The 15,060-nt window shown below is 36.0% G+C and overlaps 1 long non-coding RNA gene across 7 annotated transcripts; it reads right to left on the reverse strand.

Annotated features, from left to right (window-relative positions):
- Nucleotides 1–358: 358 nt before the first annotated feature.
- LOC106754570 lies at nucleotides 359–6,376 on the reverse strand. Of its 7 annotated transcripts, XR_002666942.1 has the most exons (7): nucleotides 5,610–6,376; nucleotides 4,559–4,633; nucleotides 2,829–2,965; nucleotides 2,209–2,258; nucleotides 1,335–1,378; nucleotides 619–713; nucleotides 359–560 (listed from the first exon to the last, which is right to left on the reverse strand). It is a non-coding gene; the product is annotated as an uncharacterized LOC106754570 (long non-coding RNA). The 7 variants fall into 7 exon arrangements; XR_002666943.1 differs by lacking the exons at nucleotides 359–560; nucleotides 619–713 and having other exon boundaries at nucleotides 1,144–1,378; nucleotides 5,610–5,933; nucleotides 6,081–6,376; XR_001375314.2 differs by lacking the exons at nucleotides 359–560; nucleotides 619–713 and adding an exon at nucleotides 3,957–4,071 and having other exon boundaries at nucleotides 1,144–1,378; nucleotides 2,829–2,956.
- Nucleotides 6,377–15,060: the final 8,684 nt, after the last annotated feature.

The following is a 15,060-nucleotide window of genomic DNA, read 5'->3' on the forward strand; positions in this document are numbered from 1 at the left end:
TAACAAAATATTAATTTATAAAGTTGTATCATAAATTTAGAGAAAATATATATCCATTACATAATAATAATTTTTATTATTAAAATTTTAATTTATAAGTTGTAGAGTAAATATAAAAAAAAAGTGTCAATCAACCATAACATGAATAACAAATAAAACGAGATAAATTACTCTTATTTATTTATTATAATATTAATTATCTTTTGATTTACTTTAGTGATATGAACATTAGAATATCTCCAAAAAAAATGTTTATTGAAAGTTGTAGATGAATACTTTTTGAAAATAAAAATACCTTCAAAAGTTGAAGATTTGAAATGGTTGAAGTTTATTGAAATCTTCCCGGGATATAAGCGCTTGTAAGAACAGTTTTATTTGCTAAAGGAATTTAAGAACACAAAGAAAAGAATTGTAAAGTAATTAATGAAACCTTAATTGCTAATTTTTAATTTAACTTTATACTTTGTTCCGGTTAGACTTTAGTTCACCTCTTCCTTCACACTTTGTTCTGGACGTCCGGTCACTCTTCTGCTCAATGTTCCGGTTAGACTTTAGTTCACCTCTTCCTTCANGTCCGGTCACTCTTCTGCTCAATGTTCCGGTTAGACTTTAGTTCACCTCTTCCTTCACACTTTGTTCTGGACGTCCGACCACTCTTCTACTCTGTGTAACTGCACCAACGCCGCTTGTTTTTGTCCAAATTGGCTGGGTACCTGCTAAAGGCACTCCGACGTCATTATCTACGGTCGAAATCCGTATATAAAGCCCAAAATCCGTATATAATATTTGGTTATATACGGATTACATACGGACAAAAATCCGTATATAATACTGTCGTAGCTAATTTTACATACGGATAATCCGTATATAATTTACATACGGATAATCCGTATATAATTTACATACGGATTTTTCTGTATATACTTACATACGGCAAAATCCGTATATAAAATCCGTATATAATTAAAAACGTAATTACATATGGAAAAATCCGTATGTAAAATTTGTATATAATTAAAAATATAATTATATACGGAAAAATCCATATATAACTTTATGATTTTATAAAAAAAAAAAAATTATCCTAATTTTCTATTCCTTTTGTGATCCATAAACTAACTTAAACCAATAATAGCTTGCACATATCAGAAATGACTATAATAATAAGAAATGGTGAAAACATACACCACAATAAATATATATGCATACAATAAAATTAATCAAACTAATATCTTCAATAATTCAGTTCTAGTAGTAATATTGAACATACTAAACTAGAAGAAACATAAAGATATTCATATGACGATGGAAGTCGTTTATTCTAATCTTTAGACCTGGATAAGTCTTGAAAACCTTCAAAAACTCCTTCTGTGGAACCCTAAAAAGAAAAAAAAAATTAATTGTAAACAACTAATAAATCAATAAATAAATAAATTAAGATCAAATAAAAGATCAACACGTAGTTTTGAAAGAAAAATTAATGAACAAGTATTCAAAATAACAATAGCAGTGACACAATAACAAAGAACAAGACTACAAGGTTCAAAGAAAACAATATAAAGTTATGAAATAACAAAATAATCATTGAATTTACCAAGCATATAAATAACAAAATAACAAGCATATATTGTATATAATGCCAATGATTGACACTGTTTGGAACAACTAAGGTTAGAAAAAATCAATTAACTTTTCAAAACACAATACCTCTCCTAATAACTTTAATTGTATTTTCCAATTAACTGTGGTTATCCAACTATCCCACACAAAAAGAACTTCTAGGCTTAAAGAATGGATTAAACCATGTCCTACCCATGTCGTAGATGACCAAAAGTCTTAAGTCGTTAAACAAGGATTCAATAACAGATGTATGTTTCCAAAACTCAATCAAATTGTCACGTAACCAACCATGAAAATTATATAAAGAAAGATATTTTTAAAAACTATATAAAGGAGATAATAGAACATGTTTTATACCACATTCAATGAGACAAGTCAAGATCTGTCTTGCAGATTCACTATCGAAATCCATTTGAACTCCTCTGTAAAATTCTTTAAGCTCATTCAGCCTCTTAAAGACCAAATCTTTCAATATGCAAATATATAAGTGATCAAACCACAAATACTTAAGTATTGAAGTGAACATCTGTATTCTAAGTTCAAATAAAAAAAAAGATTAATTTCAGCATTAGAAGATGCAGTATCAACCTGTGGTTGTCTTTCTTCAGAAGATGAAAAAAGATTGCACTCCACTGTATCTAAATATTTTAAAGGAAAATTCATCAATATATATACAAACATATACACGCACTAGACATTTCTAACTTTAAAAGAAAAACAATTGAAGCCTTTATTCCAAACAATAACAAAAAATATTACGTTTAATGAAAATACATAAAGCAACCAAAAAAAAATGAAAGACAATAGAAATTATAGCTACCAAATAAGATAACATTTCAAAGTCTTCAAAACTTAGGTTACTTTTCATAACATGTCAAACTCACTGAAATTTTATGCACTTTTTATTAGTATATATATATATATATATATATATATATATATATATATATATATATATATATATATATATATATATATATATATATATATATATATATANATATATATATATATATATATATATATATATATATATATATATATATATATATATATATATATATATATATATATATATATATATATATATGCTAAATATAAATTTATGTAAGTTTTATTTAATTATGAGAATTTGAATTATATGTGTCGATTGATTATATAGTATGAGCTATATGTGATTTCCAAATTATGGTGAATAATTGACTTACAATTTTGAGAGCAATGGTAAGAATCACTGGGCAAGCCGTTAATGGTGTAGGCATCTGAATCAACTGGACCAAGACCAGTTTCCTCTGCTTCGTTCTCACATCAACAACATTAGCATTCCACCACTCCCCTACAACATCTATTCAAGCACAAGTTAAACATACCTATTCATTAGGGTTTTTCTTTTTAAAATACTTTTAAGATGTAAAAGATTAAAAGAAATTTTTGAATTTCAGATTAAAGTTTGAATAACTTAGTAAAATTCAGATTAAACAACTGAAATTATGACTAAGAAGCTTTCATCCTTTGAGAATAACAATTTCCAATCAAATAAAATTCACTATAGATTAAAAAAGGCAGTTTTATAATTCTACTAAATTGCAAGAACCCAAAAATAACCTTGGATAGGTCTAAAACATTTATTTGGGTTTGGNTTCTCAAAAACCTAAACAATTCTACTAAACTGCAAGAACCCAAAAATAAATATTTCATGCTGGGACATGATGAAATGACATGATCAAAAGCTAACAAAATATTAAGTTCAATGAACATTACCCCTGCGTGTAACTTCCATTAACTGGGATTGCCTATAACTCAACCTAGTTGGGATTATAATCAACACAATGGTTCTTTTGCATACCAATTTTAATTAAAACTATATTTAATAAGTCTAAATTCTCACCAGGTAAAAGATGAATAGTCCCTTTTTTTCTCATTTCATACTAATAACTTCAATATTAGTTTGTCCCTGCATCTCAGAATTTCCTTCATATTTTATTCACATGTAATCATCATTGTTGCATGCAGTGTTTATGTCTTTGTATTCCAACAGTAAAGTGTGTTTAAATTCATAAACTTGTTAATTAACATTTATTCTAAATGTTTTTTTAATAATGTATGCCAGTGTATTAGATTCCTCTATTAAACAAATGTACTAAGTTTTGGAAATTCATTTAGATATTGGAGTATAATTTAAGGTCCTGGAATTTAATTGCAGAATAACTCCTCCAACTCCATCAAATGATATAATGATCTAAAAGTATGATTCATAGTACAAGACGATTACGTCTTACAAATGAAAAATAAGCATAGCTATTTACCCCACATTATCAATCATCAAACAAACTAACCTGCTAGCTAAAGAACTTTGTATTTAGGCTTTGAGTGTTCTATAAAATATGCATAACTTGGAGTCACATATCAAGATTATTTTTGCAAATCACCTAACTGTTAAGCAACAGTTTTCTGCATTATTATAAAGATTTATTACTTAATCATCCAAAAAGTAGGTATAAAGAGGCAGAAAAAAAATGACATGTTTCCAACATTGACAATGCTACCAAGAATCATTTTTTCAGTGTTTTGAAAAATATGCATTGATATTGTTTAGTTTTCTACAATTTATTTTGTATCTAGCAACAGGACATAAACTTATCTATTTATATTAATTTAAATTTTGTCTAAATTTATTTATTATGATGAAAATTAGAAGAGTCCATATTACCTTAAAGAATGGTTATAATAAAGATATTTGCATTGTTCCAAACAGGTTCATAACTAATAAGTGGTTATAATAAAAAAAACTTAACAGGACCATTAAGCATTGATGTAAACAGAGCAACCCAATATCAGATGATTCATGCACTTGCAATATTCAAAAGCAAAAAAAAAAAACAAATTAAAGTTAAAGTAATCTTCAAAAGCTTTATTCTTGAAATTTTTCATAACTTACAAGAGAATATGGTCTTACAAATCCTTTGACAGCACTAATTGCTTCACAATCCTTCTTAACTATTTCTAGTTTTTCCTGTATCAAAACCAACTAGTTATGTAACATGAATCAAATTAGATACATTATAGTTATATATACTACATGTCAAATGCTAAGGAAACAAAAGACTTTTGATGCTAATATATATGATTGATGATGACTTGGAGAAAATTCGCAGTGAGATGCAGTCAAGCGCAAAAGCTCCTCATCAGAAAATGAAAATTATTAGCCAAGTGAAACCACCAATTGTTGATAAACTTAAACTGGTTCAAGGTAAGTCTGTCGTCAATAATGCAGTTGTAGGATCAAAATTTGATAAGCAAACCCTTGGAGAAGAAACTAATTTGTTTATTGGGAGTAGAAATTTAATTGATTGAAAAAGAGACAATGAAGTGATTTTAGACTCGAATAAAGATATAATGGAACTAATGTAGAATTGACCAAACAAACACAAAATCCATGCCNNAATTNATTTGAAACTCTTGCTTCACATGAGTCTACCAATGCAAAGTTACTGGTGACCGAAGGACATGTAGTAAGGAATGCAGCTAAAACTCCTTAAGTTGCAATCCAAAGTACATATTAAATTTAAAAGGAAATGTAAAACCATATGAACCACTTTCTTGCTGCTTCTTAAAACAATTTACACTGACAGTGACAACATATGAAAATTTCAAGACATGCCAAGTACTTACTCATGATCCTTGGCCACCAAACTTTGACCCGTAAACTCACAAGGTTTTCACCATGTTCCCCCGTATCATACTCTTGATACAACAACCAGGTAATTGGAAATCAATGCACGCAAATGAAATTCTGGAACATGCCAGATAAAAGACTTTTCCAAATAAAAAGTTCCCCAACGAATATAACCTTAACATATCAATAACAAGAACTGTCAATCAAAAGCTGGAGACCCCATTTTCCATCAACATCAACCAAATCACAAGAACTGTCAAAATCACAAAAGAGTAGCGAAAGCAAGTTGTTTGAGAGTGAAAAAGTTAGGTACCAACGAGAAGAGGAGAGTTTGAGGAGAAGGTCCTAGAGACCGAAGGAGTCCAAACCCTTGGGGGAAAGTGGGAGAGAGCAAGGGAGCGACAATGGGAAAAGGGAGCTCCTTTTAGAGGAAGGAAAATTGCTGGGGGCGGAGCACTTTGCTGGCAACGGAGGCTTCCACCGGAAAAGGGTCTCCGGGAACGGACTTGGCCCAACCGTCGTGGCACTACGGCGAGGCCACATTGAGGTCCCAGAACGCCGAATCAATGCCCGTCCTAAGCCTCACCATTGACGAGTGTGAGTGAGTAAATTTTTCATGGGCTTTACTCACATTACCCTATTTTCCACGGTTTTAAAGAAAACTCCAACAAAAACATAATGAGAAAAAAAAAAAAAAAACATTTCACCGAAAATATCTTAAATTAGGGTTTTCTGATCTTCCAATTTTACGGTTTTATGAATGAACCATGAGAGAAGCTATTACCAGATGGAGTGACGCCGAGGGGGACTTATGGACAGAAGCAAGCGAGAGCGAATGAGAGCCAAAGGGAGTGATTACGAAAGGGACTCATGGCGAGACAGTGGCATGGACTGCCGGCGATGGAGAGTGATGGTGAGAAGGGACTAAGCTGAGAGTGAATGAGAGTGGAGGCAAGGGGAGGCGCTGAACTTAGAGTGAGCGAGGCTTTGTATATCAGTGAGAGCTCGAAAGGGTTCATATATCTCTGGAGAAGGTGCGGCAATGAAGGAGAAGAAACCCTCTTAGGGTTCATCCTTTGAGAGAACTTGAAATGATGACCACGATTATTGATAAATTTTGATAAATATATCTATTTTATATACGGATTAAAATCTGTATATAAATATTCGTAGATAACTTGCAATTTTCTTGTAGTGAAAGTGTCTAGTAAGAGTAAATGAGCATTCAATGTAACCAACCACCTTTCACCTGTTGACTGGTATTTATAGTGTCTGTCATGGGCCTATGATTAGTTGATTCTCAATTGCGGCCCAATCTGGGGGCCCTCCTCGCTAATTGTGTTTATTCCATAATGCGACATTAATTATAGTTTTCTGCCTAGCCGACCGTCCGCTCCGGACGGTCGGTATTATGGACAAATCGGCTTATGATAATCATGCAGATATTCGTCAAAACCCTTACCGTCACGGTCGTCGTATGTCAGCAGGACCGTCTGCTACGTCTAGTTCTCGGAGTAGTGGCGAGGTATAGGGAATAGTGGGTATATAGTTTTATAAGACTTGGTTATTTTTCGTTAAACTGATTGTCCGTTCTGGTCGGCTTATGTTCACGCTGCGATCCTGTTTAGCCTTCCCTCGTGTTCCGTCCGGTCCATATGGTACACAGGCCCCCAAGCCCTAGGTAATTACATTACCGTAGGGTTTGCACGGGATACCAAGCGGTTTAAGGGGTTGTTGCTTCGGATTCTTCGAGAACGTTTTGGGCGGGAAAGAACATGTGGCGTTTTTTCTGAGGTTGTTTGTGTTGGGTAACCGCAACGTCGCTCGATCTGAGTCGTTGTTGATGGCATTTTTTGGATGGCGGGGATGAGTTCTGTCGTTTCAAAAATTTTCTATAAATAGGGGTGCTTGGGAGTGTTGATCATCATCTTCAACCTCTTCCTGCTTCTAATTTGTTTTCCCTCAAGTAATAAAAATGGAATATGTTCCCATTGAGTCTTCTTTGGAGTCTTCAGGTCGCGGCGGCGGTGGTGGCATGGGTGGTGGCAGTGGAGATGATGGCAGTCATTACGCGGGTTCTTCTTCCACTGACTCGGCTTTCGACGACGTTTCTTCTTCAGAGGGCCCCCCGCTACAGAGGTTGCTCCAAATGCCGGTGGAGGCGATGATGGTTCTTGGACTCCTCCTCTGGTTGCGGGTCGGATTTTCTACGAGGTCCCCCTTTTTTTACTGCAAGGTGGGGTGAGGATCGATCCAGTTACCCTTGTTCCGGTCAGCGGTTTACTGTTGGTGACAGGTTATGATTGGGCTGGATTCGACATAAATACCTAAGTATCTACCCTTTCGCACACGAGCCTCGGAGATTTTGTTGACCGATCATATTTGGTAAGAGACGAAGTCGACGCCCGGTTGATACATCTAGCGGTTGGTCGTGAAAATGAGCGTGTGTGCCATGGGAAAGCCTCCAGCGAGTCGGATTTTTTCTTCGTGTATGCAACCTTTTTTGACCAGTTGCATATTCGAATCCCATTTACGGATTTTCAAATGGGGGTGCTGCGCGCCTTAAACGTAGCACCTACTCAACTTCATCCAAATGCTTGGGCAGTGGTCCAAGCATTTGGTGTAATGTGTTTGGCAGCGGGTGTAGCACCTACTGTTCCCTCTTTTCTATATTACTTCGACGTCCGTCCGCCCCTGAAGGGAGGGTGGGTTTCTCTAACTTCAGTGACAGACCAGACTCTACTCAAGCCATATTCCGAGTCTTATAAAAGTTTCATAGACCAATATTTTAAAGTGGTTATTAATGAGGCCGAGCATCGTGATTTCTTTGACGAGAATGGGTCTCCTCTTTTTCCTTTCTATTGGATGAAGAACCCGACGAGGATGAAGGCTTATATCAATTATGATTTAGACATTTCCGATCTTTGCGTGATTGACGTCATCGACACTCTTCCACGCCGCCTCCCCGTTCGCAACTTTGTTGACTGCCTACCTTTTGAGGACTGTAGCCGGAGGGCACTCGGTATGGTATTAGTTCGATTTGCAATTTATTATTATGGTGAGGACTTAACTGAAGTTGTTGTTTTTTTTTTCAGATATCATGGCCGCCCCGATTCCCCATCAATCCAACTTTTTATCGTTAAGAGAAGGTCTTCCGCCGCTCCTTCGGTTGCCAAAAGTGGTGGCATTCCCCCCCTCCCCCGAGACGCCCGCCACCTGCCGATCGAGTAACCGTCGCTGCAGTCCGTCCTCTGTCGGGTGGGCCGGTCCCAGAGGGTGTACCTGTTAAGGAGAAAACAAATCTCTCGGGGAGCTCCCAAGCCTTAGTCGGGGAAGGCTCCTCCAACCCCATAATCGTTCCTGCTGGAAGCTTTCAACCTCTTACTGAGGCGACCTCTCAATTAGCCTCTGCCGGCGCATTCGCCCTGTCTCGTAAGCGGCGTAGGTCTCGTAAAGAAGGGGATAAGTCGACATCGAAAAAGAACCGTTAAGGAAGCGACCCGTCCGTTCTACTTCTGGGCGGAGTTTTTAGCACTGATTACAGCGTGCGTCGGCGCATGGACTTTCACATGGGTCCGGTTCAGCGTTCCATCTTGGAGTCCATAACTGGTCCAGCTTTGCTGGACGCTATTTTTGAGATGTCAAGCCGTACTGCCTCCATGATGGGGTTCCTTTGAGAGCTCGGGGACGTTTGAGGGTCAGGGGAAGTAAAGGTTGCCCTTCTGAAGGAGCAAGAGAAGGTAAAGGTCCTCGAATTGGAATTGGAGATCCTCCGCAAGGCGAGGGAAGAAGAGGGCAAGCGATCGGCCGAAACTAGAAAAGAACTTTCCAAAACTTCCGCAAAGTTGAAAGAGACGACCGACTTGCTGCAGGGCGTGCGCACTACGAACTCTGAGCTGACCGAGGAGTGCAAGCAGCTGAAGGAGGCAACCATTGTTCAGTGGGAGATTGAAAAAAGACTTCAGGAAGGGACCGTCAAACTGCAGACCGACCTCAATGCCGTCCGCCTAGATTTGAAGGCAACCTGGGAGAAGATAGTTGAGCTTAACTCCAGCATGGTGGCCGAGCATGAGGAAGGGTTTTACAAGGCCCTTCGACAGGCTTAAGTACTTCTCAAGGTAGAGAAACCTCTGGACCTTGGGTTTGATCTGGAGAAGGATGTGTACGACGGGGTGTTAACGTACGTTGGCTTACCGGCCGTCACAGAGGTTGCCATTGAGGAAGGGGTTGGCAATGCGGCGGAGGGCGCGAACGACGTTGCGAGGGAGGGTGCCTAGAAATAGGATTAATTTTATGATATTTTGGTGTACGTTGGGGGTACTTTTTTGGAATGTAGTTAGATTATTTTGCCGGGCGGAGGGTAAACATGCACTTGGTTTGTTTACCCTACCGCCCGTTTTATATTGTGATTTTTACTTGTATCCCCATTGTTTGAATGGAATAGTTACTTTTCGGCTTTCGTTCGTTATTTATTTACAAATTTTTATCTTAGTTTCTGGCTTCATCTTTTGATATCGTTAATGTTAGAATCGCTGCAACAAAATTATTAGCATGGAATAACAAACCAAGAGGGGGTGAATTGGTTATATGACTTTTTCGTGCCTTTTAGTATTTTTCTCAAATTCACTTACTAAGCCGATAATTACACTGAAATAAATAGAGTAAGGAAGAGAGAAAAATTGCACAGATGATTTTATCCTGGTTCAGATCACAAAGATCCTACGTCCAGTCCTTATCTCAAAAACAAGATAAACCTTTTTCACTAAACACAAAACAATTACAATTAATAATCACGCAGAAAATTAACTTGTAAGAGTTTAGAATACCACCTCTCTTGAAACCACAAGAGATGAACTTACACCTCCTTTGAGTCTTCACAAAGGATGAACACCTCCTTCCAATACTTCACGAAGGATGATTCTCTTCCAAACACTTCCTCAAACGCACCAAGGATGAACAAGCTATTCCTCTGTCACCGTAGTAGCACTTCACAGCTTTGCAGACAAGAGTTTCTTTAGCTTCAGCGCAAACACAATGTTCTCAATGATTTCAGATGTTTCAAGCACAAGGGAAGAGTTGTTTTTGAAGGAAAAAGTGAGCCAATTTATAGACTCAGGCCACTACTCTTCCATTCTTTGAAAACTGGCCATTTAACGCATTTAATCGATTAATATTAGTATTAATCGATTAAAATGAGTACAACGGCTAGGTTTTTTAAACCTGAAACCTCCAACGGCTAGTGTTAATCGATTATTCCTGATTTTAATCGATTAACTAGTTGATTAAAGCTAGTGTTAATCGATTATTCTAGAGCCATTTGAGTTTTCGTGCTAGCCTCGTTTTAATCGATTAAAACTAGGTTTAATCAATTAAAACAGCTTGTGTTTGATTCTAAACAGCAATTAATCATATATAGAGTACATGAATCAAACCCTATTACATATTTGAGCACTAACACATCAACTATGATTATTACAAAAGCTTTCAATAATAAGAGATCTTCAATTTGTCTTCTTGGATCATGTGTTGTGCAATTCTGTATATCATCAAAACTTCGTCTTTAATTTTTTGCTAACATTCTCCCCCTTTTTGATGATGATAAAAAACTATCTCTAAGTTTAAAGCTTTTTAATAATCTGAAACAAACACAACTCATAAAGGAAGAGAGCATTAGAAAATAAAAGGATCTTTAAACTATTTTCTCCCCCTTTTTTTATCATAAGAGAAAAGTTGTATGAATTAATACTTATTAAGTTATGACTCCCCCTTAATACAAGAATGTATGCATAATTTAAGAAGATAAACAAACAAATAAAACACACAATATTATTTAATTTTTTAAAATTGCAAGGAATACAATAAAACGCACAAGGCAAGTCTATAACACATCACTATCATCACTATCAAAACGCCTTTCTAATCCTGATATCCTTTCATCAAGGCTCTTGAGATGAGTGCATATCTCCTCATGGCGAGTATTTTGGATAGCCATCATCTCATGTTGAAGTCTAGCCATCTCAGACATTTGTCTAGAAAGACTCTCTAGACTATATTCTTCATTTACGTGAGATGGTCCAGCAACATTAGTGGGTTCAAGCATGTGGATATCTGCATCTTCATCGTCATTTGCCTGACCACGAGCAACATCCTCAGGGTGAACGTAGGAGTTCCCTTGTTTGATGAATCCCATTTGTCGAAGGGAATTATCTCCAATTTTATGGCCCGAAAGTAGAGTCTCATAGTGTTCATTGGAGACATCTACTCCTTTATATTCACATATCTGGGAGACAAGGAGAGGGTATGGGAGCGGCGCAACATCTAACCTTTTGGCTTTGAACATGATGGTTCGAAGTAGATGAGGCCAGTTGAGTGGAATGCTCTGAAGTATCCCGTACATGATGATGAGATCAGTCTCAGAGCACTGTGCATGGTTAGACCCTATAGGACATAGGAGCAACACGATTAGGTAGTGCAAAAGACGTTCTTCCATCTTTAGTCCTCCAGCAAGGAAAAGACAGGCGTTGTGTTGACGAGGATTGCGGAGGAACGACTAATACACCAGTATTTTGTTGAAATTGGCAAAGTCATTGGGAACAATCTGCGAATTTTCTAATACAGGCACTTTTGCCACATTTATCCAAATATCATTGTCTAAGACAATGTCTACATCTTTGACCCTTGTTTGAAAAATCCCATCACGAACTTTTAAATTGAAATAAAATACACGAACAAGATCGGGATAGTACCTTCCGCGGAGTTCCATTATATGTTGAACCCCTTGTTCAATTATAAGATTGGGAAATGAGAAGTTGTATGAGGTGTACCATGCTAGATCAATGAACTTTTGTTTTAACATCTTCCTTTCCTTCCAAAATTGGGAAAAAGATTGTTGATCTTGTTCATCTGATATCCACCCTTCAATGGAAGCATCACGTTGGCGAGTGCTACTTTCCGACACTTCACTTCTTCTTCTCCTTCTACTTCTTGGAGCAACCATATAGTGAGACAAGGAAGGGGAATACTTGTAGGTAGGAGGTTGAGAAAGGTAAGCAAATGAAAAAGAGCTTAAGAATGGTTTGATTATGGAAAGTAGGAACCAAATGGGGTATAAATAGGACCAAGGAGGCCCCCCAACGTTCAGATTTTGAAGAAATGGCCGTTTATAGCCGTTTAGAGACGTTGGCAACGGCTAGAACAATCAATGCAGCGCAAAATTTCGAAAAAAACAGTCTGGAGCGCATTTAATCGATTAAAGTGGATTTTAATCGATTAGATAATTGATTAAAACTTGGATTAATCAATTAATCCATTCGTAATTTCAATGAATAAGTGTAGTAGCGCTTTTAATCGATTTACAAGCAGATTAAATACGTTCTTGAGTGACATGCATAGTTAAGCTAGAAAACACATATTAGACAATTTCTAGTATCCCTATGTCCCTTCTAAACTCAAAAAATCTATCCTTAGGTAATGGCTTGGTAAAAATATCTGTTAATTGATGCTTAGAGTCAATGAATTCTATTTCACAATCCCTTTTTTGCACATGATCTCTAAGGAAGTGATGCCCAATTTCAATATGCTTGGTTCTAGAATGCATGATTGGATTTTTTGTAAGATTTATGGCACTAGTATTATCACACTTAAGCGGAATGTGATCTAGATGAATATCATAGTCTTCTAATTGTTGTTTCATCCATAAGATTTGTGCACAACAACTACCCGTAGCAATGTATTCAGCTTCAGTGGTTGACAGGGCTACACAGGCTTGTTTCTTAGAGTGCCAGGAAACTAGAGAGCTACCTAGAAAATGAAAGGTTCCACTAGTGCTTTTTCTATATATCTTACAACCTCCATAATCAGCATCTGAGAATCCTATAAGACTAGGTTCAGCTCCTGAAGGATACCATAAGCCAAAAGATGTTGTTCCCTTAAGATATTTTAAAATACGCTTAACTGTAGTAAGATGAGATTCCCTAGGACTAGATTGATACCTAGCACACACACAAACACTTTGCAAAATATCAGGTCTACTAGCAGTAAGATATAATAAAGAACCAATCATACCTCTGTATTTGGTTTGATTTACCTCTTTACCTGACTCATCTTTGTCCAAGTAACATGATGTTCCCATGGGAGTAGATGCTTCTTTAGATTTGTCCATCTCAAACTTTTTAAGGATGTCTTTGCAATATTTAGTTTGAGAGATGAATGTACCTTCCTCCTTCTGCTTGATTTGAAGCTTGAGGAAGTATGTAAGCTCTCCCATCATTGACATTTCGAATTCACCCTGCATGGTCTTAGCAAAATTCTCGCAAAGAGTTTTGTCAGAAGATCCAAATATGATATCATCAACATATACTTGAATAATCAGAAAATGTTTTCCTTCTCTTTTGATAAACAATGTTGAATCAATTTTTCCTCTGTTGAAATCATTTTCTATTAGAAAATTGCTAAGTCTTTCGTACCAAGATCTAAGTGCTTGTTTTAAACCATAAAGTGCCTTCTTTAATTTATAAATGTGATTGTTCAACATAAACATCTTCTTTGATATACCCATTTAGAAAAGCACTTTTTAACATCCATTTGAAATAGTTTAAACTTCATTATAGATGCATAGGCAAGAAGTAGGCGTTTTGCCTCTAACCTGGCAACCAGAGCATATGTCTCGTCATAATCTATACCTTCTTCTTGATTGTATCCTTGTGCAACAAGAATAGCTTTATTCTTGGTGATATTCCCTTCTTCATCCAGTTTGTTTCTAAACACCCACTTTGTTCCAATTACTTGATGAGTGTCTTTTCTGGGAATTAGTTCCCAGACTTGATTTCTTTCAAACTGGTTGAGTTCTTCTTGCATTGCAATAAATCACTGTTCATCTTGAAGGGCTTCTTTGATGTTTTTCGGTTCCATCTGTGATAGAAAAGCAACATTCAAGCAAAAATTTATTACATTGATTCTTGTGCTTACCCCTTTAGTGATGTCTCCAATAGTATTGTCTAATGATAATCCTCTGGGTTGTTACCATATTGTGCTTAACTCTTCATCCTGAGGATTGACATCTTTTTCTTCAGTTGGTGTCTTTAATAAATTTTCGCTACTACTTGCATCAGATTCTTCTGACTCAAGAGGTTTTACCTCAAGGTCCACAATTTCATCAAAAGCAACATGTACATATTCTTCTATTGTGAAAGTTTTTCGATTAAAAATTCGATATGCTTTGCTTGTTAAAGAATATCCAAGAAAAATACCTTCATCAGCTTTGGAATCAAATTTTCCTAAATTTTGTTTTCCATTGTTTAAAACATAACATTTGCATCCAAAAATTTTTAAATGAGAGAAATTTGGTTTTCTATTTTTAAAAAGTTCATTTGGAGTACGTTTCAAAATAGGTCGAATAAGCATTCTATATAAAAAACATAGCAAGCAGTACTCACAGCATCAGCCCAAAATTGTTTAGGAACATTATTTTCATTTAACATAGTACGAGCAAGTTCCTCTAAGGATCTGTTCTTTCTTTCTACAACTCCATTTTGCTGGGGAGTTCTAGGTGCAGAAAAGTTATGAGAAATACCATGTTCTTCACAAAAATTTTCAAATAATTCATTTTGAAATTCACCACCATGGTCATTTCTAATAGTTTTTATTTTTAGATCCTTTTCATTTTGAACTAAAACAACAAATTTTTTAAATTCTTTGAAGGCTTCATTTTTAAGAGTAAGAAATAAGGTCCAAGTATATTTTGAGAAATCTTCTACAATAACCAA

Source organism: Vigna radiata, unplaced genomic scaffold, assembly GCF_000741045.1.
Source record: "Vigna radiata var. radiata cultivar VC1973A unplaced genomic scaffold, Vradiata_ver6 scaffold_444, whole genome shotgun sequence".
NCBI classification, from domain to species: Eukaryota; Viridiplantae; Streptophyta; class Magnoliopsida; order Fabales; family Fabaceae; genus Vigna; species Vigna radiata.